The sequence below is a fragment of the Falco biarmicus genome, chromosome 4 (genome assembly GCF_023638135.1).
Source record: "Falco biarmicus isolate bFalBia1 chromosome 4, bFalBia1.pri, whole genome shotgun sequence".
Classification (NCBI taxonomy): Eukaryota; Metazoa; Chordata; class Aves; order Falconiformes; family Falconidae; genus Falco; species Falco biarmicus.
In genome coordinates this window covers 91,100,228-91,125,586 of record NC_079291.1, presented here as the reverse complement: position 1 = coordinate 91,125,586, position 25,359 = coordinate 91,100,228, and the positions used below count along the sequence as shown (strand labels likewise).

Genomic DNA, 25,359 nt, shown 5'->3' with positions numbered 1-25,359 from the left:
GCCTCCCTCACCCGCGTCCTGCAGCTGAGGAGCCACCCTGTCCCCCCAGCCTGTCACCTCAGCTCTGCTGTGTCACCACAGCTCTGCAAGCTGCTGTAGGAGCCCTTAGTGTGGGCTTCCAGCATCACTGCCCCAAGAGCAGTGCCACTGCCGGGCTCCAGCTTAGAAAAACATCCCCAGGGCTGGCAGCGTTGGAGGTGCATCCATGGCTTAGCATCTTCTGTAGTGCCACGCTCGGGGGTGCCCTGTGTGGTGCTTACTGGGCCTCGCTGGTGCACAGGGTAATGGTTTCCTCTCATTGAGAACTGAGATTTTAGTAAAAATCATTTTTTTTAATCACATTAAAAAAAATAAGACTGTGTTTTGTCATGCTGCTGAAACAAAACAGTGGAGACTTGTCAGCTGTAACGGCAGAGCGTTGCCCTGACGTGAGGTTGCGGTGATCACCAGGAGCAGTTCACAGGATGCAATCCCGGCTGATACACCCCGACAAAGTCAGTTCAGTAGGGCTGCCTCCGTGCTGCCCAGCTCTGGCACAAGTGCTCTATCCCACCGCTTATTACCATTACCTTCCCCTTAAAAAAAAACCAAAACAACAACCAAACCAACCAACAAACCAACCAGCCTGTCATGTCATGGCTCTGGGATTTCTCCCTTTCTATTACATCGCTTCCTTTTTATTGCAGTTGGTGTTCTCTGGAGACTGTTACAAATCACTAAACCCCACACAGTGCTCCCAAGTATTTCACAGTTCCTCAGTATCTCAGCTCTGTTTGTTTTCTCCCAAGTAAGGCCTTTTTCACAGGGCAAAATTCTGTAATTTCTGCTTTTCTCTTCAACATGTTCAGTTTCAGTTCAGCAATAATACTCTCCCTAGATCAGTGACAGAATAAAACAATGATTAGACAGCAAACAAAATATTTATTTATTTATTTCAGAATTAAAGTGTTTTAGAGAAACACATTTTAAAGACAAACAACAGTCTAATTTCCTTACCATCAGGGGATGGAAATGTCAAACTACTATCTATCTATACTGAACTATACTACAGAGCAACAGTCAATATCACATTTGCCAGACAAGGAATGCATCACAAACATACCTGACACATTAAGCATTTATAAGAATACAATAATCACTTCAATGATTAATTATGATTCTGTAACTTTTTATGCATTGTTTCCATATAATATAATGTCAGGGTATTGTATCTGTTTCATATCCCATAATAAAACAATTAAATATTTTTGTTGTCAGGCTGGATTGCAGTCTGGCAAACTGAAGTATTAAAAAAAAAAAATAGAAGCCATTTCCCCAGACCCTGGGGTTTCATCAAAAAACATTATGCTAAATATTTCTGTCTTCTTTTGATATGCTAATGCATTTTTATTTCTTTTGGGTTTTTTTTGTTGGGGTACATTTGAGTCATACTTTTAAGCTTGCTTCTGCGGTTCTGAGGGATTTTATGGCTACTGAGATTCTCAGATAATTCACATGACTGAACGAGCTGGGGTTTCTTTTAGGAAACACTAAATACAATAATAATCTTAACAAAAATAAGGCTACTGGAAACTCTGGGACCAAACCCCAAGATTTCCCTAGTTCTTATTTTGGATGACACTGCATCTCCTTATGACTGCTAAGAGCTATATTTGTGTGCAGCATGTGTAACTGCATCTAAATCTTACATCTAAATCCAAAACCTCAGTCCGGGCATTAACTCTAATTTAGTCTCTGACTATACAATACAGACATTACTATCCACCAGCCTTTCCTACAAGGACATAGTGAAGACGCTGTGAAGATTTTTTTTGAGACAGGTGACTTCTGTTAGGTTACATGTTATTGTTAGGATGTTTATTTAAATGTGCTGTTACGACTGATTTCTAGCTTATAAACCTAAACCTGCTAGAAAATACATTTAACATATAAGTGTTCGTATTTATTATCACAAAAGGCAGTCTTTAGGTTGAAGAGTGAGAGAGTCATTAATCTTACACTGTAATCCATCCTAGCATGTGGTGTGCTCCCAAACACAGACTGGAATCACTGGAAGCCATTTCCTATTCTTCCAGCAGTATTAACCCTGGGTCAAGTTAAAAACAGAAAGCAGCAGGTTGCAGACTGAAGAGCAACTGCATAAATCCCAAGCTATTTTATTAAATTTGGTGAAGGCAAGTATATGTATATCCCAGAGTATGTTAGTTAATCTGGTCAGTGCCAATCTGTCTGAGAGTAGCCCAAATTACTGTAATTTAGATGAAGTCAGAGTACTTCAGTATGATGAAGGGCTTTTTTCTTTTTAGCAGCTGTTTATCAAAGATACACACAGCCAGCTGTGATGAATTTTCATTTTATTTTAGGAGCACTATTTGTAAGAATCTTGATTTTGAAACAAAGTTTAAATACCATGCCACCCGACCTTGTGGGGTTTAATGCCCAAATTCATATTGTCTCCTTTGTCTCTTGCAATTGCTGGTTGGGAATACTGGCTAATTGCAAAGTTGCTCTTGGTTAACCTCTTAGTAGTTTGGAGTCAGAGGATGTTAATCACCTTTCTAGAAGAAAAAAAAAAAACCCACAGAAAAGGGAAGCCATGTAAAGGATATTAAAACACAGCAATAGTTCAAATTTAATTTAGCGTTGCTGAGAGTCGTACTTGGCATGAAGAAGGCAAAGGTTTTGGTGCTGTCTACCTGAGACAAGCACATTAATTACAGGTGCAGTTGTCACAAAAGGTATTTGCAAACAAACATAAACCTCCCACTTGTCAGTCATTCATACACACAAAACAGAATATATGCTTTAACAAAAACATGCCTCTCCACACACACACACACAAACACCATATATACACCATTTGGTCAGTTTGGTATTTAAGTGCAGTACTTTTCCTCCCATTTTCTCAACATACACACTCCTGTGTCCACTTTCCTATGGTCCTCGGGAGGAAAAACTATGTGGCTGGTAAGAGGATAAAAGAGGACCAAACAACAGCTATACTGACAAAATCTTCACCCTGTAAAATGCCAAAGCTCATTTACATCCCTCAGCTCCCTCCTATCTCAGCACTAGTTGAGAGAAAATAAGTTCTTAGAATGTATAAGCATCTCATGCACTCCCTCCTCTCCACCTACATACTTGAATTAAGTGGAAAATTAATTTTACTATATTGCTGAGATAAGAGGCACTAGATGGTGCTGTAACATAGACTTTTGCAGATTTTGCTTCTTTCTGAGAATCGGTCAGCTGTGCTGCACTGTTAGCTTTGGGATTTCTATTTTTAGGGGATTCACAGCAAACAATGGAGAAGTTTGATCTCCAACCTAATCCCTTTAAATTAGGTTTTTGTGTGTTTCTGCAACATGCTGTTTTGAGTACTTCTGTTTAAAAAGTAGTCTGTATAGTCTAATTAAAATAGGAAAAGTCTGTCTACTGTATGCCATTGATTTCTACTCTGCCAATAAATTGGCTTGTTATACACCCAAACCTGCTAGTTCTACGCAAAGCAATATGTCTAAGTATTTAAAAATAAAAAGCAATTCTGAACCTTTAGACAATTTATTAAGTACTGACAGTAAGAAAGCCCTTACAGGACAAAAAGAAAATCTATACCTTATAGATGTGGAAAAAAGCCAGTTACAAAAAACCCACAAAGCCGTTTTCATACCAACACCCAGGCAGTCCCAACACTAAAGACACTTGCTGTCTCCACATGCCCAAGGAAATCCCTGGCTTTTCAAGTTATCAGTTGAACTTAAGACTCTTTTTGCCCCAGCTTCGTTGCGCAGATAGGAAGACGTGCCAGGTAATGCAGGTATTGCCTGCCAGCTGATGCCTGGAGTGTGGCATTCACGTGAGCACAGGAGTTTGGTGCAGTACTTCCACTTGAGAGCCCTGGTACACACACCCAGCAAATAGGGAGAAATTCCTTCTTTTAATGGTAAAACCAGAACAGATCCTAAGCCGTCAGCTTCACTAGCAGAACTATTTTGCCTAAAACTACTAGTACTCATCAGAGTTGTCCATTTCAATATTAAATGTACTCTAAGGAACACAGACAACAGAGTGAGGCAATTCCAATAGCAAAAAAAATCTGTGATGGACAGGAGAACTACTCTAGAAATAAGTGTGGTTGGACAACTCTTGCGAAGTTGAAGAGCAGCAGATGACTAGTTCATTACAAACCAGCTAATGCTTGCTTCAGTTGGCATTCTAGTAAGAACAGGGCATATTTACAACTCTCTTTTAATATTTGCTGCCTAGGTCAGGCTAGCGTGACAAATGAGCAGCTCTGAATATGCAAAAGGCTTTCAGACAAAGAGCCTATTAGCCAAACATGCCTATTACTATGCGGAGAAGCAAATTCTCTTGCCAGTGAACCCTCGCCAAGTAACAAACTATTTGGCATGTGTGCAAAACCCATATTCAACACAAGTGACAGACAGCATGGATAGAAAGCAAATGCGACTATAAACAGAAATTCAGTTCAATAAAGAGAATTGAAAATGAGGAAACCTCCATTTGTGGGTAACGCTAGCTGGAAGGGTATACCAAGTCAAAGAGACCCCATGTCCTTTAGGCAGCCTTTAGGAGTACTGCCTCTACATAAATCCAGAGCCTCCAGACAGCTTAAAGATGAGCGTACCCTTCTGAGAAAAGGGGCCAAGACCTGTTCCTGTGTGACTGTTGCTCTTACAAATAGAGCTGTATATCTGTGTCCTCGATAGGCAGCTTTACAATTCCTGATGTAAATTAAAGATGGGCCCTAAAGCCAGATCCAGAGCTGCTCCAAACCCTCCCTTCCACAGACGCGGGGAGCTGCAATTTGAAGAGACTGTCAGAAGCGCCAGTGGGAAGAGCAGTGGTGTTGAGCAGAGCTCCCATTACACCCTGCTGATCTGGGATTCTTTCTTGAAAGAAACCAATTCTGTTAGGGCTTCCTTAATCTGCTCTGCAAACTGCTGTGGTTCGCACTGCTCCTGGGCCACCCTAGATGTGTCCATAGCTTTCAGATGGAGGTTAGCACAGACCTGATGTATCCTCAGCTGGTGTAAGCTGCAAAGGTTTATCAGAGATAAGGGTCTGATCTTTCCTTTAATTTCTTTCCATAAAAAAAAAAAAAAAAAATTATGGTTGTCTTTGTGTTAATTAGATGGCAAGATCTTTAGCTAGCATAAACAAGAGTTAACTCCATTGAGTCTTACCTGCTGTAACATTTATTTCCCTGTTGTTCTTATTGGATCTGTCAGCATCCATCTCAGCACAAAGATCAATGTATATATAGCTCTAGACAGCGTTGCAGAAGATCTAACCAGCCCTGTCTGAACAGGAGCTTATGCAGAGCTCACTTCAGCAATCCCTACTCACAGTGCAAGCGGTGTTGGTTTTATACATATATGTATTAACCAACAGAGACAATTAAATTGCTCCTGTATATTATGTAAAATAATGTAAAAGGTTTTATACACATTTAGATAGAAGTAACTGGTTAATAAATTTGACCAGTTTAAAATACAGAGTACTACTTAGAAGTTAAAAGCACTGTCCTTCTTGCACTGTGTATACAGAGCATGCTACTCCCATTATCCATGCAGAGAAATCACTCAGCACTCAGGAAGGTTCAGAGAAGTTAATATGGTGACATTTACAACAATATTGTCCTTAATCTTGGGGAAAACATTCTTGATTCTGTTCGAGGCTTTTGCTGACTTCACATGGCTGCAGTTTGTCTTAGGAAAGAAGGCATGTAACCTCAGCAGGTGATGGCAGTGAAAACATATCACCCAGTCAGAGCTAACATTGACAAAGTGAAACAGGCACAGCAAAGGCTTTGAAACAAAGACCTTTCTGAGTTTTTTTCATCACACAGTATTGAAATTTAGTAGAGACTGGGTACACTTTTTGCAGTCTGCTTACTTAGGTGTTCTCCACTTCTTGGGCTGAAAGTTACACTGTTAACATAATTTCCTACCTTTTTTTTTTTTTTTTTTTTTTTTTTTTTAATACTGGTACTAAGTATTGCATCACTCCAATCCAAAGGCAGTTGCACTGCAAAGATGGTGGGGAAAAAATGCTACAATGTAATGGACTTAAACTACATATAATAGACATAAATGCCAAACTCAGCTGGATTTCTGCCGGGAGGAGCAGAGGAACAGGCACTCTAGACATGCTGTTATGCTTTTGCTGTTCTCATTTTGCTCTTGCATATGCAGGATGTCCATCATCCTCGACTCTCACAAAGGTTAGAGCAGCCTAGATCCCTCAAGTAATGGTATATTGGGCATAGCAAGACTAGCTGTACTTTCTATCTGCCTTGACGTGTTCTTTACCATCTTCTGGTGCGATGCTTTGGAACGTTCATGCTCTGCAAGAAATCTCAGGAAACCTTCTCACTGCTTTTCAGCCACTTTGAAGAACATGGGAGACATGAAAGAGCTGTAAAATCATAGAGAATCTGGCCTTACAACTCATACTGGACACCCCAGCTATACTGAGCTTATATCAGTCTATAGTCTAATATTAGAGCTGTCACCTTCATGTCACGCAGATTCAGCCATGTGGATTGATGACCAGCCCAGTTGTACTCTTCTGGTATTTCCCAGCATAAGAACCTGTGATCACGTCCCAGTACAGCTGAGTCCCTTTGGGGGGGGGGGGTAGTTACAGCCTGAGAGAGATGTGTCTGTTCCAATCCCCCTACTGCCCTGTGTTTAAATTCCATCCAGCTGCCACTTTTGTCTCTGTTGGAAGGAAAAAAGCGATCTTGCTGCCACCTGTATGGATAAGGAAACCTCTGTCAGATAACCTCTCTCATCTACAAAATGACTTAATAGTATTTTCTCTTTACTAGCATAACTGTCACGTTAAAAGGATTCCTCCACCTGAGAGAACATCTGAGCAAAACGCCAAACTGACTTAACAGCTTTAAAGGACTTCAGATAAAGTGATGGTGAAAACTTCTGCTGGGAATGGGAGGGCAACATAGGTTCTGAAAAATAGAAATTCTCACTCTGCACAAGATGTTTCAGGTATTTGATTACCAGTAGTTTCAGAGTACTAGCTGAATATTCAGCTGGCATCAAATTAGCTCTCAACTGAGAGTTTTATTGTGTTTGTGCATTCAGAGTGCAGGCTCTGTGTGTGTTAAGGAAAGTTCAAGAGGTCTGGATGAAGGTGTGGGTGGATATGCACAATGCTGGTCCGAGCCTCCAAGGAGGAAGCAGTTATGGCAAAACTCGTTAAAAGGATGGAAGGATTTCATAAGCAAAACAATAAAACAATTCCTTTAAAAATCTTGAACATATCAACTCTATGATTTGTTTAATGCCTAAAGTATCAGAAAAAAACCGTGAGATTAAGGAAACACATTCTAATAATGTACACAGCGATACATACAAATGCAGTAATCATATAAGCTGTTACCATATAGGCTGTTGCCTAATTGCAAGGAATATAGCACCGCAGGAAAAATATAGAAATTTAGTCCTCAGAGTTATAACACCAAATTTTCACCTTGTTTAAGGGCAGATATACACTGATTCCAAAAGGAAACAGATGTTTTCAAACCATCACAGCTCATTTATAGGGATAATTACCTGTAAATAGTAAGGTTATTAACGTTATTAGTTGATATCACTACCTGTCAAGCATGAAAATTTCATCAAATTAGAAGTTCTACTACTGAAGTCCCACTTAGGATTAATTTCTTTCAATAGCTGAGTATTTAAGGAGATTTTCAGCAATATATCATATTTTGTTAGCCATTCACAAAATGGTTGATTTTCTACAATGTTCCAAATCACCATAAGCTCTACATTTTAAAATTGTAATACCTCCTCACAATTTGTCATTGATTTCACGCTTCACAGGTTTTAGGACCCTGAAGAAGCCAACAAACTCTTCCACAAGGAACTGACTTTCATTTAATGACTTAGCATTATCAATGGCAAATAATAGTAACAACCAATACCGAGATACAGATTAATAAACTGCAGTCCAAGTTTCCACGTAAATACCCATTTTTTTGCCCCTTTTTCATTCATTCTATTTCATATAAATTGAATATTGTAGGTCCATACAGGGCTTAAAGACATGTTGTCTAAATATGTATCATAAAGTTAGACATGTTTTCTTCAGAGTGTTTTTTAAATAATGTATTGCCTACAAGTAAATTTTTTGGGGCACTGAGTTAAACTGGAATGGAGGCCAATTCATTTTGTCTTTGCCTAAAATTTATGAAAATTCAATTAGTCAATCCTTTATTACAAATATGAGCATATAAACAATGTACTAATGGCTTTAGGAGTTCGTAATAGGATAGAAAAATGTATGTACCCTCTCATTTTAAATTTTCTATTGCTTTGTTAAAGTATCTCACTACCCATTCCGTATTATGGAAGGCAAATCTAAGGCACAAAAGGCATGAGATTGCTAAACCACCGCTGTGAATTCATTTCCAAAGTCAGGTAAAATGTCATTCCATTGTTCTTTTGAAAATCATCCCCCCAGCACCTGTAACAAAGAAATGAAAAATGGAAGAGACTATTAAGCTAAATGGCCTTTTGGAAAGATGGAGCAAAAGCTATCAAATGATGTATTGTGGGAGGTCAGCTAAATGCTGTGTTTTCTGTGGTTTCTTTATGTTTTGTTCTTCCCCCAGATAAGTAGAGATTGAAATAAAAAGAGGCCTGACTAGAAATGTTTTTACTGACTTGATCATTAGGGTCTGACTCTCAAATGGAAGAAGACTAGCCATTCTATAAAATGCAAAATGGAATAATTCCCTTTTAATGCTCTATTTATTAGGAGTTGAAGAAGGCTTAGTTAGAGAAAAGAAGCCTTGTTTCCCCTGAGTGCACGGATCGCATCTAATTGTATTCAGCCCAGACCGGCCACGACAGCCAGAGGAAGCAGAATCAATATTGCAGAGGAGACACCTTCCCCATTACATTTCAGAGATGTTTACTGTTCATAAGAAAAAGGTACTTTCTGCATAAGTAGTTTAGAGATAGAGACACAATAGGATTTTAACACTGACAGCCAGGAACACAGGTTTAGAAAGTTGATGATAATTCATAGGTTTGCATATGGGAAATGCTCCCAGTGCATTGCAGCTCATTTACTTCCTATCAGGGGCTTCATGCACCACGCAAAGCCCTGCTGGAGTAACTGGTTTTAGCATAAATAGTTCAGTGGTTTCATAATACATCCACTCTCTTGCTCTTTCCAACCATTTTATTTTTGGGAGTAGTTTAGCAGCATTTCCCAATACCGCCTCTAAAAGCAATGGATTCAGGGATACTCTTAAGGAGGAGCTGCTTTCATTTTCCAATCTGGCTGTAGTTAGAATGAGACCTTCTTCCAGCTGCCTTATAATGGGTCAGAAAAGGCCAAATTGTATGTGAAACAGCTTTGCTGATCTTAAGGCATCTGGGGGCTAATTTCCAAGGGAAATTCCAACTGGCAACTGCTGTAAGAGTCTGGGTTCCTAGGTCCATCAGAATGTAAAAGCAGGTTGGAAACAAGATTAAAATTGTACTCCAATGTTGTTTAAATCTAGCCATAATAATGCAGTTCTGCATTCCATAATCAGTTAAATGTATCCACTCTTCATTTGACTGACACTCACTTGGAAGCTGAGCAATCACTGCATGTAAATAAACCCTGTGCTTCGCTAGAAACAATAGCTTGCAGAAGTCATGTTCAAACAAGGAAACTGCTACATTAAACAGACCTGCTGTTAAGTTATCCATGACACATACTGTCTGCAACATATATATAGCAAACACTGCAGATCTCACAGCCACTCTCGACTAAATTAGATGACAATGTTTATGATTTTGTTAATTACAAAAGAACTAAAGGATGCCATTCAATGGAGACCTTACATTAAATTATTGCAGTGCTTTGATGAAGTCATGATCTCTGAAGCTGCTAGGCAAGCCTTCCTTTCCAGCTGCAGCTTTGTCCTGTGTATCACTTTTAGCAGCAGCCTGGAGGAGGCATTATTGTCAAGTTTGCAGATGGCATCAAACGGGGGACTAATCAATGTGCTTTTGACTCAAAGATATGTAAACAGGCTGGAGGCACAGGCTGACCACAAACGTACCAGACTGAACAAGGGCACATGCAAAGCCCAGCACCTGGGAAGGAATACCGCCTTGTGTAACTGAGGCTGGGGCTGACCAGGTGTCCTGGGGGACAGCAAGCTGAGCCTGAGCCAGCAGTGAGCCCTAGCAGCAACAGCCAGCAGCATCCTAAGCTGTGTAACAGGAGAATAGCTCAATGAAAAGGCTTACCCCCTTTATCCAGCACTCCTTGGACTGCATCTGAAATAGTGCATCCAGCCTGGGGCTCCCTGGCTCAGGAAAGGCATGGGCAAAGGAGTGCAGGGTTGGCAGAAGCTGACCAAGCTGGCAGGGGTCCTGAGCACACGAGGACTGGCCGTGCATAGCTGTTGATGCTGCAACAGTCCTGGTGATGCAGCATAGTTCAAACCCTTCCATCAAGGCAACAGAACAGGTAAAGTGTCAGTTTCCATGAACACATCAGGGTATTGTTCACCAGAGACAGAACCAACGGGTACAGTCTGAAATTCCTGTGGCACATGGGGTTTTATCTTTATAGGAAGTTTCTGTCTTGACTGCTTACTTGGAGAAGTTTCTGGGGCAAAGGCAATCACAGGTGAAGAGATACAGACACGTCTGTAATATTTCTGTTGTTTTGGCTGGTCTTATTGGAACTGTAAGCCGCAATCAGTCAATAAATACATGGTTTGGGGAACTGAACAACCAGGGAAATGAGCACAAACAAGGTCCTAGATGCGCAGAGACAAACACCGAGTTATCACCAGAATTTTTAAGCAAATTCTTACCTGAGAAACACAGAAGAAAGCCAGCAGTGGGAGACAAAAGAAAGTACATTAAACACTGCTGCTATAAAGGGCCGGAAATTTTGTCATTTGACCAGCCATATTCCTGAGGTACCTGAATAAGAAGGATTGAGCCTAAAGACTGCACATAGGATGACTGTCTCAATTTTTTGAAACAGAATCAAAGGCAAAGACTCTATTCCATTGAAAAAAATCATTAAATCATTAGTAACTGCATGCATATAAGTTCAGGACTGAATATCAATTAAATTTAATTAACATCTGTGCAATGCTTTGAGGGCATAAAATGTCATGCAATTCTCAAGAATTCCTAGAATTAATCCTATTAATCCTATTTTTAGGATTTATTAATCCTAAAACAGTTCTTGCTGCATTAGTACACTGCTAAACTGAAAAATCACCATAAGCAAAGTCACGTGGTACTCCAGAGTTTTAGGGTGACTGTTAATTCTTTTGTATGAAAAAGTATTTTTTTTTCCTGAAATCAAGTTCCACTTGAAAATGGCAGTAATAAACAAATCAATATTGATGGCATTTTTTAAATAACCATATTCTTTGTGTTGCTATTGATTCTAGCAGGACTGAGTAAAGATAGGACAGACACAAATACACCAAAAAAAGAAGAGCTGGATATTAATGTCATCTTTCATCATCGTAGGCACTAATATGGCCGGAAAGTATTGATTACCGTAAAAGCCCCTAATAACTGAAGAACTATTGACTTAATATTTTCTTTAAACCTCCATGAAATTTTACAGTAAGCCCTGATGTATTTTTTGTCAAGGGTTTTAGGGCTGAACTATATCATGTACTTATCTGAAGTGTCAGCTCTAAGGCTTATACTGCAGTTGATGAGAACTACGTTAAAGGTGAGCAATAACTCTGAAGATTTAAGTATGGTTCCAGGGATTTTAGAAATAGGTACATCTTCTAGTGTATATTATTCTATAACTTTTGTCATTTAAATAATCTTTGTAATTGGGGAATAATATAATATAATTGTATTCAGTGGAAACATTGGTGCTGTTCACAGTTACTCAGCTATAGCTGTTTTGATAATTCCCTCATCAGTGTACAAGTATCTCAACAGCCATTTTTATTGCTTATTTTCCTATCGCTAACACAATCAAAATTTAGATTTCTAAAACTCCACTGAGTGGTATTTATCAAAGTTAAATAAGGGAATAGTGAAAGAAAACTTACCCAGACATCTGAACTCTTCCGATCCCGTTAAAGTGAGTGGATTTTTTTTTTATTAGTTTACTGAAGTGAAGGTTATCTGAAAGGTCCACTTAAATCTTTCCTTTCGCTATGTATAGTATCACAGTAATGTTTACAGGCTCTACCCAAAGGCATAGATGCCATCATAGTAGATCCTGTATGGTCATGTAGCAGAGAGCTTTTCACCCCAGTTCACACCTGGGTTTGGTTCAGCAGGACCAGTTGGACGTGGCAAGCAGCCACACCAGTACAGATGAGCTAGCAGCCAGCCTGCACATCCCCCTGCACCTCAGCCCTGCGGCACAGAGAAAAGTGCAAAGCGGCAGAGTCATTTTGGTGCATCCTTAATTTTTGGTGCTACTTTTAGCAGCAGATCCTGATGCAAGTTTGTCTGCCATGCCTAATTCATCAGAGAGCAGCGGCTTTGATGGAAGCACTATGCACCCCGTTATCGACGATGGGCTTACAGCCCCCTTACAGATGCTGCAGCAGGAGCTGTGCTTGTACTGACCTGACTCTGGTATCACATTCCTAACCCGTACAAAACCATCCACCCCTGCACCACTATAAACCTTGCCTAAGTCCAAACTGCCAATGCAGACAAAAGCTCTACATGCCCTCAGCAATGCCCCTGAGCCAAATTCTACACATTTCAAGTGTATTTACAGAAATACCTTCAAGATACTGCTACCTAACACCAGAATTACAAGAACATCTCTTTGCTTTTTCAAAAACTAGAAAAGACTTTCAGATTAAGAACTAATTGAAAAGCTAGTGCAGAAAGAGAAGTGCAATTATCAAACTCCTTCTGCCTCACATCCTTACGTCACTTGAACAGCGTTAACAGTGCCTCACTGGGTTAACTTACATTTTTCAAGACCAGCTCCAGTGCGGGGCGGGAGCCCACGTGGATGCTATCCAGGCAAGGAGGGGATGAGCTGCGAGCTCACACCCTTGCTCACGCTGAGGTCAGCATGCCCTATAGCTGTGCCCTTAGTGGAGTAGTCAAAGCGCAGCACCTAATTATTTTAATGACTGGAAATGAACTGTGAATTTCTTAAGAGCCATTGAGGCAAAATATTTTCAGTCAATCTCCCCACATTAATAACAGACCGTTAGAGATTGCTTGTATCTTTAATATGATGTAGTACACCTGCTTTATTTCCCTAGCTAATATTAGGCCAAGTGTTAACATATCAAACCTTGGCTTCCATCCTTCTGATGAAGGACAAAAAAGAACACTCCCACAGCATTTTGCACCTGAGCCATGCCAAGCTGCACTGCTTGCTCCTGTCAGTGCATCCCAGGCAGGGAACGAGTCGGGGACCAGCCTGAGCCACCCCACTGCTCCAGCAGCTCCCAAGCAGCACCGGGATGCCCAGGAAGCTGCGGGGTGCTCTGCTGCAAAAGGCCCGGGTGTGTGTCTGGCAGTGCAGTATGACACCTCCAGATCAGCAGTTATTCCTCTATCACACTTTGGTTATTCCTGCTCTAACTGTGCTGTTCATTGTTGATTTGCTTTTTCTTTGTATATCCAAGGAAATGCAAATAGGGAATATAATCAGGAGGATGAGACACTACAGCCATTGTTTGCCGATCAGTTTAGTGAGTGTGAGCACCTCCATTAGAGTCCTAATAGCTTTAACAGACCATTTTCAGACAGTTCTGAGCATCCACGCAGAAAGAAATCACCTAAAATCATGATTCATTTTTAAAAGTGCTGCCTGAGCTTGAGTCCCTTAAAAATAAAAATGTCATTACTAATTCAGGGAAGTTTTCATTCAGTCACAAACGCTGGCATCCTAGTTTGGCACACACAAACATGGAGTGGCATTTAGCCCTGTGCTTTGGTTTCAGAGAGGTCTCCAGAGTCCCCTGGCAGAGCAGCCCCCACAAGATCTTGCCCAGCCTCCCCATCAGCAGAGGCAGAGCCGCCCGATGCCATTAACTGCACTCGCTCCTTGCAGAAGAAGCATAATGCATACCAGAATGGAAATGGAGCAGAGATTAAACATAGCTTTTAATGGCTCTGCAAATACATTTGCAAAAAACATCAGAGCTTTTACCACTAAACAAACTCCTTATTTTTTCCAATATGGCCTGCCCGCATTCCGCCACAGCACTGCCTCTGCAGATGTCTTCCCACAGCTCAGGCAGCACTGTAGTTCCTCACTTTACGGACATACATACAGTTTTGCTGCGTAAAATGGACCAGAAGGTTTTTCACAGTGCGTTCAGGCTGATGCTCCCAACCATGGGTGCTGCCAGCCACAAAAATCCTCCATCTCAAAGATCGGGGTCTGCACGCCACTGTCCGGCTCCAGGTCAGTAATTAGTGAAGTGTTGAAGGGATTGAGTCTTTTTTGCTTTGTGCTCCAGGAATCCTTTGATGAGATCGTGCTCCTGAAAGACATCAATTATTGGAACGGATTTATCATCTCTGAGGCTCTACTCACTGGGAAGGCCACAGATGCTGAAATTTCAGACTCAAGTGTGATCAGTTTGATAAGTTACGCTGCAGTCTTTCTCGTCCCTGATTAGACATCTGCTCAAACTCTTCTGGAGAGCATATTTAAAACAAAAAATCGGGAAGAATGACATTTATTCAATGCTAATAATTTTTTTTCAGGTCATCTGCCTGCACTCTGCACTTTCCTGCAGAGGCGTAGCAGCCGTGCAGGATCACCTCCCCGCTTGAGCACACAGAGCCCTCTGCAATTACACCAGCAGAAAAATTCACACATGTGCTGACCACCTTGTAAAAACTGCCACATTAAAAAACCTGCCACTTTTAACGAGAAAGCATCAGTGAGAAAACCTCTGTCCAGATACACTGCTCTTCTCTGTGCCTGCCCACAGCTGTGCTGCAGTGGCATCTGCTAGAACACTGGGATCAGAAATGTGCCCCTACGAGAATGTTCTCTTAATTCTTAAATACTGAATAATTTAGCATCATAGCTGTGTTATTGAAGTAGCGTTGTTTAGCTCATGTCACTTTAATAGGTCTTATTACTTGAATTTAGCTTGGCTCACTGTGCAGGCACAGGGCTGGTCCCAGGACACTGTGAGTCTGCCAGCCCATCTCCAACTGCTGTTCCAGCATCCCAGCCCCCCCTAACTTGTCTCTTTGATGGAAAGAGTCATAGCTCATAGTTACTGCTGCATCCATTGCACCCTCTGGGCTGCTAAACATCCAACTGACCCCTGTGGTGCCTTTGCTTGGGCAGCCAAAAAATCCCAGGGCTTGGTACAAGAGTGCAATACTTTCTCCTCGCAAATAATGCTGCACTTGTGATGGGGGGGTGGCTAATTCTCTGGCTGTGCCCATCACTCACAGAGTATTGCTCCTCCGAAGCTGATAAACCAAAAGAACAAGATTAATTTCTCTCCAGTAATTTTCCTTTTGCCCATTACTGCGTGCACAATAGAATATAACTGCACATTTCTTTGTGACTCAGAAATAAAGAATTGTTTAGATGTTTATTAAACAACAGAGTTGAATGAAATTAGTCACATTATGTTGTCTGCGGTATGAAAGTTAATTGGAAGACACAATGATTTACTAAAGTTTGAAATACCAAATGGGTTTTTGAGTAAGTTAATGACAACTAGGATCCGAATGTAACTGTGGAAGATGGAAATTTTATTTTAATTCCTACTGAAGTACTTTTGTAAATGAGCTTGCTCTTGACTCATTGTGAGAGGTTTATCACAGCTTGGTTTGCCATTACATATTTAAATGTTATCCAAGGGTACATTAAATACGGCGACCAGATCATGTTCATCCTAGCACACTGGAATAGTAATTTAACTTTTCTAAATAAAACACAAGAGGGGAGTGAGACTGGCAACTGAGAGGAATCTCCTGGACAAAGATGACCGAGAACAGCAACTGCCTGGCACCCCCCGCAACCCCCCCTGTCCCGTGGCTTTGCTCCCCGAAGCACACACGCAATGATTTTGATAATGTAAACGCAAAATGTCAACACCGTCATTTCAGAAAAGCCAGTGTGGCATTTTCAGAATATATTTCCACCTCCGTCTTTTGTGCCTGCAATGCTTTCTGGTGCTGTGGGGGATTTTTTCGGTAGAGGAGGCACATCTGCAGAAAAATGCCGGCATGTTTATTCCCTAGAATAAAGACAAATAATAGGAAGGGATCCAGATTCTCTCAGCAACAGTGGAATAACTGTGCACAATAGCCCACAGAGCCCAATGAACATCGCACAAAGCTCAAACCAGATTTATACTGCACACAGCGGAAAGGAAAATGCATGCCATTAACAGGAAAGCTTAAATCAGTGGAAGAAGGTGGAAATGCTGCTTTTCCCACTGAAATGCTTTTTAACCTGATTGCAAAGAGCCTGAAGTGCAAAAGCCAGCAGATGGGGCAGGTGGCATCTCAGGGTCTCCTCCTCACTCCCGAGGTGGGCAGAGGCTTCCATGAATTAGAAGCAATGTCTGGTAAATGGTCAGGAAAGAGATGTTTATTTTCAGTATCCTAGGAGTATTTCTTGCAGTGGAGTGTAATGAAAAAAAAAAAAAAAAAAGAAAAAAAAAGGAAGGAAAGAAAATAACAGAGAATTGTCCCTGTGTAACAACCGCTCTGTCACTGTGTGCAACGTATCGCGTAGTGGGCTGGAGGCAAACCGGAGACGCTGTGCTGTGTGTTGCCTCAAAGGACCTTCAAAAGCCACACTCGCTTTATCCCATTCCTCTCTGTTGGGCACAGGACTGAACTCTCCTGACTTTTTTTACCAGGATAGCCCAGAATTTTTGCAAAGACATTTCTGTTGTTATCAAAAGATGATGAAATTCCCCCATCGCATCATGCCAGGAAATATAATAGTTTCCTCAGCAACTTTCCATCCTTCCATCCTCCTCTCCCATGGAAGATCCAACCTCCTCCTCCTCCCCTTTCACCTCCTCCTCTTTCTCCTCCTCCTCTTCCATGAAAGATGAGGTGCCAGCTGGCATTAAAAAAAAATCACCCATTTCCTTCTATCTTCCTCTCCACCATAACATGTATGAGTGTCTGTTACCTGTGTGTTCTACCACCACTTTGGAGAAACTGCTTGCTGGCTGCGAGCGTGTTATCTGCCCCTGGGAGCTGGGGACAACCCCGTGAGCTGGTGATCCTTGATGCAAGGACGTTAACCCAGTTTGCACAAGCTGAGGACCGGATCCTCTCAGCATTTTATGACAATTGTTTTTTCCCCCTTCATCTCTTTTTACATCTCTCTCCCACTGATCTCTTAATCCTTGCGCTCAGCAGGCTGTTTATTGTTTATCTGAACATCTCCGACTGCTGTCTAATATTCCCTTCCAGCCCTCCTTAAACATTTGGCTTCTCCTGCCCTTTCTTAGCATAAACCAGCCCAGGACTGAACTGCACTGCAGTCCTTTCAGTTTAACATCTGCTTATTCTTCTCCAATTGCTCTTCCACAATGTACCATATTTCAAAACCACCTCATAGCTCCAATATTTTGCTCCTCTAACAAACACAGAGCTCCCACAGAGCTCTGCAGAGACATCTGAGTTTACTACAGGTTTAAAGACCACACCTTTCCAGAAGCATCAGCTCTTACACACCTGGAAATTAAAACTATTAACATCTTTTGGATTATTTTGTCTTCAGGCAAAAACAGACTGCTGTTGCAAGGGAATGATTCCTGAGATACTGCTATCTGCTTGTGGCTCCACAAGGACAGAGGAAAAAAGAGATTATGCAATGCTATAAGCTTAAAATATGTAGGAAAGGGAAAAATAACAAATCCAAAACATTTGCAAGTGAAAACATATCATGCAATTCAAATTCCTCGACAATTTACAAAACAGGAAAGTTGTCAAGTGTCAGTCCAAGCTTCTCCTTACATTTTGTGTTTTTCACCCCCACCTCCCCCAAATTCCCATACAGCAGCAGGCCAGGGAGTGCAGCCAAGTGCACGGAGCACAGACACCCCCCCCACCCCCCACCCCCCACCCCCCGAGCCGGCTCCCTCCTAGGGCAGACCCAGACCCAAAGGGGGAATTACGGCTTCAGCGTACTCACGGGGCCCCTCCAGTAAAGGAGAAATTGCCCTTGGGTTGAAACATGACATGGTCACACTGGTGGGAAAGATAATCTGTAATTTGAGGAAGCATAATCTGGGATAACAAGGTTTTACAGGGATCTAAATAATTCTTGAAATCTCCTGCATTTGGAAGTCCCCTCCATTAGACTGTGTAACTTCCTTGGCTCCTGCTACCATGAGCATTGTAAATTTAATGATACTGTGATGCTGCTTCATCGATGCTTGGCTTGCTGTCAAGCAGGAATTTTGTAAAAGCTGGCTGCTGTGCTGGATGGCTGAACTAACAACCAGGATCCAAAGCCACCCCGCCTCCCCTCTGCAGTGTGCTCCCCTCCTTGTACAGAACTACAGAACTGCTTTTAAGAATCAGCAGCCCAACCACTATTGGTACCATTCCATTATAGGTCCCTTTTGTGCATCAAATATCTCTGTGAGCATTTGCTTGTTTTTCTGGATTTTTCTAATCGACCAAGACTAAACAGCAATGATGTAAGACATTAAAACGCTTTGGCCATCACCTCTTGAAACCGTAGTATCTCTCCAACCACCATCTTTTGCAGCAGCATGAAGAAGTAGGTGGTGACAACTGCAGAGAACACCGTAGGGAGAGTTGGAGGGAATGATCATCCAGCCCAAGACACTCAAGGAGCTGAGTAAGACCTTCGGTCTGAGTTGGTGGTCGCCAGCTCAGTGCATGAAGAGATGTGTGGCTCCTGAAAAGCCGCCGGGGACTGTGGAAGGGTGGAGGTGCTGCGCAGTGACTGCCTGTGGCATGGGGTTTGTGAGTGGCACAGGGAGTGAACTTGCTGGGGAGGGTTACTAGGTTTTTAGATGAATGTATTGACCTAGTTTTCTGACAATTCCTGGATTTATACTTAGGCAAAAATATTGTACTGACTTTTCAGAATACACACTGGAGAAGGAAAATGGTGTTATACATATCAAGTAGGTCCTTTTTCAGTTAGAGCCATTTTAATACGTTTAGCAGTATATATATGAAATAAATGCGGTAAGGCTGCTACAAAGCTCATCTATACACTCCTCATTAGTTCCACAATACCTCCCATCCGTGCATCACTTAAGGTCAAAATATATGCCTTCCCATGCCTCCTAAATTACATCTATTTTAAGACATATTGAGTGAGACACTGGGGTTCAGCAGGGTACTTTGTCAGCACATTGATTGGGATTTGCATGGCAGGGCAGTTTGTGTACAGCCCTGTTTCTCACAGCACGCCCGAGTGTTAACCACAAAGTGAATTCCCTTGCAATTTATAGCCCTGTTCTTTTCAATTTGCTCTGCTAAGTCATTTGGCTCCTGACAGGTCTCAATTCCAAACACTGAATTGTTCAGCACAAAACAAAATGACATTGTTGCCCTAATCAATACGTACTTGTGGTAAACTGCAAGTATATGTACGTCTCCCAGACTGGGTTTTACAACAGGAGTTTTTTCCTCTGGGCTGCCCTGTGCAGCGCAGCCGGGGCAGTTGCTGCGTGCAGGAGGTGGCTGCAGAGCGAGGAATGCCCCGGTGCTGCTGGCCACCCCACCAGCCGTGCCTCCGTACCCTCACCCCACCTGCAAGGGGTTGGAACCGTTAGACCTTCATCAGAATCCGAATGCCAATGCCTGCTACATCAAACGGAGACAAAACCACGACATACATCTGCTTGAGCTACCCTGAAGAGTGAAGAACACACAGCTCTCCTTCCCTTCTTCACGTGCTGCACTTTAGTCTTTTTCTTTCATTTTTTCTTCTAATTTTCAGTTATTTTTATTTCCCTTCCCACTTTCCCACACTCCCTGTTCCACCTCCCTCACTAGCCCACCCTCCGTGGGCTCTCACTATCTTCTCGTGTCCCACCTGCCTCCTCTGCCCTCCCCCAGCCCTGGGCTTGCAGGGGAGGGCTGGGAACGCCGAGGTGGCCCAAGCCCAGCCCTTGCCATGCAGGCCGTGCCTTTGCAGCGTCCGATAAGCCTGTGCTCTTTGTGCCAGCAGTGACTGCTGGGGAAACCTGCCTTCACGATTGCCCTGCAACAGCAACAGCAGGGCTGCTGTCATTGCCATCGCTCCTGCACAGCTCCACAGCAGTGCACGTAAAGCATCGCTGGCCAGGAGATCCCATTCCTCCGGCCAGCCGCTCAGTTGGTTTCCTGTCATTTAAACCCTTACTGGTGACTGGTTTGGGTGAAGAACTCTCAGAAACAAACAAACAAAAGGTATAATAGGAATCAGACTGGGCGAAGGAAAATACATACGGAGCTGCCTTGGAAAGGCAACTTTGCAGCTGTGGAAATCCCACTCCAGCTACAGGAGCAAAGGGCTGCCTTCTCCTGCGGGGCTGGGTCCCTGGCTGGCATGAGGAGGGCTGGGGGAAAACGAGGAAAGCAAGGTCAACGGCATATTTGTGCCCTCCACAGGAAATACAGAGCAACGTGCTGGGATCGCACCAAAAAGCACCGATTTCCCACTGATGGAAGCAAAAGAAATTGGCAGCGCTGCACATCAGAGGTGCAGCACAGGCCCAGGAAGATGAGAAATGCCTGTAGCATTTTCTCCCAGCATCCTGAGCCTTGCTGTGCACCGTGGTGGAAGCGATGCCATCCTCTGTGAGAACACATAGGAAGCTGCCTTCCTATTTTGGCACAGCAACATGTAAAAAACATCTTACGGATTATTCAGAAAGACTCTTCCAGCCAGAAAATAACACGTCCTGTCACTATCCACCATGGACAGAAGAGCAGTTACGCCTTTGCCACTATGCAGCAAGCTTCAAAAGCGTGGAAAATCTAGAGAAGACTCATATGCTGGCATAGCCTCTGCTGACAGCACCTTGTCATCCCCGGGAAAACCCTGCCCATTTTTGTCTGAACGGTTTCCACTAATGAAGTTAACCAGCATCTCAGAAATACCACACAGATGTTATGTGGCATTAGACTGTCACATATTGATTAAAAAACCCCCAATGCTTCCCTGAAAGGAGTAGCTTTTTTTTCAGATTTTTTTCCTGAAAAAAAATAATTCAGCTACATTTTCAGAATCAACATATTTTAATATTGGAAGATTGCTGCTGGTCTTTGCCTTCACGCAGTGTAGCACTGCACGGGGTGGGTCAGGCTCCGTCTTTAAATATTTACAAGACATCCGCTGTCATCTTGCTCAGAGACAGCAAGGCAACCTGAAAGCTCAAAGAAATATAATAACCCTCGCTCCCTCTCTTTCCTGACTGCAAGATCCAAATGTGCTTTCTCTACATTCAACCTTGATCAGCTGTCCCCTGATTTTTTTGTGCTGCGTCTGAGTGTTTAGATCCCCTGTCATCAGCACAGGGCCAGAAACAAAGTCCGGTTTTTAGTTTCCCAGCCCCTGATTTTCAGACCATCTGAGTGAGAATGAGACTCCCAAGGGCTGCTCTGAGCGGAGCGACTGCCAGGAGCCCCATGGCCAGCTCCCATCACGGCTGCTCAGCCATATACACGCCAATGAAAGCAGAGCTTGTGCTTTCAGCGTGGCACAGGCTGGGTCCTTCGATGGCTCTGAGAAGCTCTGCTGGGTTTGGCACAAGCAGTTGCAGCCTCCATACCTTCCAGCACTGCCGGCAAAGCTGCAGAGGGGCACTGGAATGAGCAGGTCCAAAAACCCATCCTGGAAGTGCAATGGTGCAAAACATGCCAGCACCTTGTAATTAATATCAACCTAAATACAGAGCACTCGACTTTCAAAATGAGAGATCTGGAGGTAATTGCTTCTCAGTCTGCCTGTTAGCCCATGCACTGGCTGATAGGTTTGTGTGAATCCTCATCTATGGTGGCATAAAAAGCACACGTGCTTTGTACAAACGTGGCCAGTGGCTGCTATATTTAAGATTAAGTAAAAAACATTTAAAGAACAGATGGAGCAGGGCATCTACACACTGAAAACAAACATTTCTTTAAAAATAGATGAAAGCAACATTTAGTTTAGTTCAAAGGTTGAAATGAACCATTAACATATCTAGGCTCACCTTAATACCTGCTTGTCGTGTATATTTAATTGTTTCCATTTCCATTTTGATTGTGCTCTGCACTTATACAATGACCACAGCTTGTCCTGAAGGATCTGACCATGGAGAAGGATTTTACAGTATTCCTGAAGAGAGAAGAGGAGGAGATTTCTGGGCAAAAATAGATGCCAAAACCACCCAGAAAGGCTGTTATGAAGAATTACTAGTCAGTCCCCGAGTGGGAACCAGTGTGCTCAGCACAAAGAGAATGTCAAAGCAGGGGTATGCAGCAGGGCAGCAACAGGGCAACACATTACAGGCACGGGAGTTTTAAACCCCTGCTGCTTGAAGACACTTTGGTAGGACTGACCATGTAAGAAATCAGCATTTTCCTTCTTTTTCCTCAAACTGGGACAAAATTGTGGAAAGCATTGCTGCTTCTGGAGAGCAGCATTGCACCCAGCTCTGCACAGGCAGGCTGGCCCTCGCCCATCCCTGCTCTCCTCTGCATGGGGACAGTTGCTGTATGTGACTTGGGAGAACTCCTAGGGGTGGGAGATACAAACCACTTCATTAATACCGGATCAGCTGCAAAAGGTATTTTAGAAGTAGCTGATTAACAAACTTCTGATAAATCTAATACGAGCAGATACATGGTGTTTGCAGTGACTCTGCCTGCAGGTTCCAGACTGCAGCTCTAAACACGTTTTTCAGAGTCCTTGAAAAATTGATTTCCTTCTCAACTCTACTCATTATTTACTAATTATTCTTATTCTGAATTCTGGATCACCATAATTTCCTCACTCCCAAGTATAATCTTGCTCTCTCTCTCTCTCTCATTAAAATGTAGTCAGGAACCCCAGTACGTTCCTCCTGGTTCTGAGTGCTTCCACCTTTGGGCAGCAGGCATGGGGAGCCCGTTTTGCTCTATGTTTGAGACAAGGGAAGAGCAGCAGAATACGAAAACTTATGTGTCATAGAGCCAGTTTTGTTTCTGGCCACCAGAAGTTTTGTCCAAGCCAGCAGCCCTCCCTGTGACCAGCTTTCCCCCATACCAGGTACTTACGTGGCTGCAGCAGCGGCGTATGTGAGATCCTCAAAGCCTGAAATATTTTCTCTTTGGGAACTCCTGCCAAGGAAGTCGCCAGGTTTTCAGTTGAGACACTGAAATACAAAAAAATCAAGACCTGGTAGCGCCTGACCATGCAGAGACTCTTTTCTACATCCAAGTGGCACCTTCAACACCAGGACATTTTCTGTGTCCATGCTCCCAGTGCTGGTTCAGCATCTGGCTGTAACTCCCTGGTCTAACAGGGTCTAAAGCACTTTGTGAAAGCTTTGGGTTTTCAGCACAAGCTGCCTCTCCAGGCAGGAGCACCAATGCTCGAGCACACTCTTTGAGTGGAAGGTATTAGATGTAGTTTTCTTACACAAAATTCAAACATAAAAAAAGAAACCATAAAAGTGCTGCTGTTTCAATTAACATCAGGAAAATGTGTATTCAGGAAAATATTACAGCTGGGGTCCTGATGCTTTCCCATTTTACACCATCTTGCAAGAAAAACCTGAATAAAGGCTACTGAGGCGTCCAGAGCTTATTTTCTTAGGAGGTAAGCCATATACACCCAAAGAATAAAGTGACAATTCCTTCATGTTCCTGAGTTATGGATTAGAAAAGTAGTCTCAGCAAACACTGATCAATGGGAACTTCAAAGAGAAATGTGGACCATCTATTACATTTTCTCCCAATTACCGTCCTTCTGCTGAGAATTGCATTTTATGTGCCTCCTAGGCTTCCAAAACAAAAAAAAAAAACCAAAAACAAAAGTGAGCAGGATTTTTAAAAGAGCTGGTAAGAGAGTTCGACCTTTTTATTGAATCTAAACACCATAGAACTAGTTAAGTTGGTGGTAAATCCTGACCAGCTGCTGTTGGTGGGACCAGCTGGATGGTCTCTACAAAATCTCCATCATTTTTTTCCCCACTTTGTAGCCAAAGCAAGTAAAGAAAAAAAAGTCATTAAAATATATTTTTGAATATATTTTTGGGTTACCCATTCCCCCCCTCAAAAGTTTTACTGACTAAATGTTTGAAAAACTTACTTCAAGGGCTCTTAGAGGCCTTTGTCCAGCATGGTTGGGTTTCACAGTCCTTTAAAGCTTCCAAGATGTCATTTTTTAGCTAACTGTGACATGGAAGCACTGTTTCAAAAACAAAAGTCAGAAACATCTCTCAAAGCTGTTTTTTCTGATCATATTCTTTCATTTTTGTTCACAACTATTTGACAAATTTTATCTAGATCTGTTAATCATTTAACAAGTTGGACTTGATGATCTTAAAGGTCTTTTCCAACCTAAAGGATTCTATGATTTCCAGTAAGCTATAATTATTTTACCTTATTGGGTGAACTTTGCCTCTTCATCATGTTATTTCAATGTAATGAGCTCCTGGATCTGTTTTTGGAGAGGAAAGGAGAACAGATTGCTCCCTTCTACTTTTCTTCTGGAAACCATGGATAAACGTGATTCTGTAGTTCGCTCCTTAAGATTTGTCTCTCCCTCCACAAGCTTACTCAAAGGTTCCACTGAGTGAAGAATCACACCTGAAGCCAGGAAAATGCTGGAAAGTGGAGGAAAATAGCAGCATTACCTCTTGAGTTGTTGGTACTTTTCCACAGTGGTTTTTTTTCACCTCCAGCCCATCAAGTCCCCGGCAGCTCCATTGTTCCTAATTGCCCTGTGTGAGAGCGAGCATTTTCTGGGCAGTAATTTCCACCTGCTTCAGAACATGTCACACATCGCTGGCAGGGGAGGCAGAGGCTCTCAGCACTTCAGAAGCGCTCCCAGCAGCAGCAGGACCTGGCCTTTAAACCCTTTGCTCCAGGTTGTGGAGTAGTTACGCAAGCGAAATAGCAAATCATCCCATGCTTTGTCTCAAACACTGGGCTGACACTGGCCCACGGAGGAGAGCTGTGCCACCAGCGGCATCCTCCTTTCTCCCTGCCGTCGGAATCGAGAGGGGCTGCTGCCTGCACGGGAAGGAGCACGTACCCCTTTGTGACCAGTTTGGTTTAACTACCAACAGCCCAGAATTAAATGATGTGATCTGTAAAGATCATTAACAAGTTAGTATTCTCATTTCAGTGTAACTATGAAATCACCCCTGTGGTTATCCAGAATTAG

General features: G+C 42.6%; 1 long non-coding RNA gene across 3 annotated transcripts in view; it reads right to left on the bottom strand.

The window, feature by feature from the left end:
* Positions 1-1,013: 1,013 nt before the first annotated feature.
* Positions 1,014-25,359, bottom strand: part of LOC130148959 (uncharacterized) — a 44,162-nt gene continuing 19,816 nt past the window's right edge. For 2 of the 3 annotated variants that reach the window (XR_008821721.1, XR_008821722.1), the window contains 6 exons: positions 24,573-24,796; positions 23,244-23,341; positions 22,199-22,323; positions 20,454-20,563; positions 10,305-14,521; positions 1,014-8,517 (listed from right to left, as the gene is read on the bottom strand). This is a non-coding gene — a long non-coding RNA (uncharacterized LOC130148959). Of the gene's footprint in view, positions 8,518-10,304; positions 14,522-20,453; positions 20,564-22,198; positions 22,324-23,243; positions 23,342-24,279; positions 24,379-24,572; positions 24,797-25,359 lie in introns of all 3 variants that reach the window. The other variant, XR_008821723.1, reaches the window with a different exon arrangement.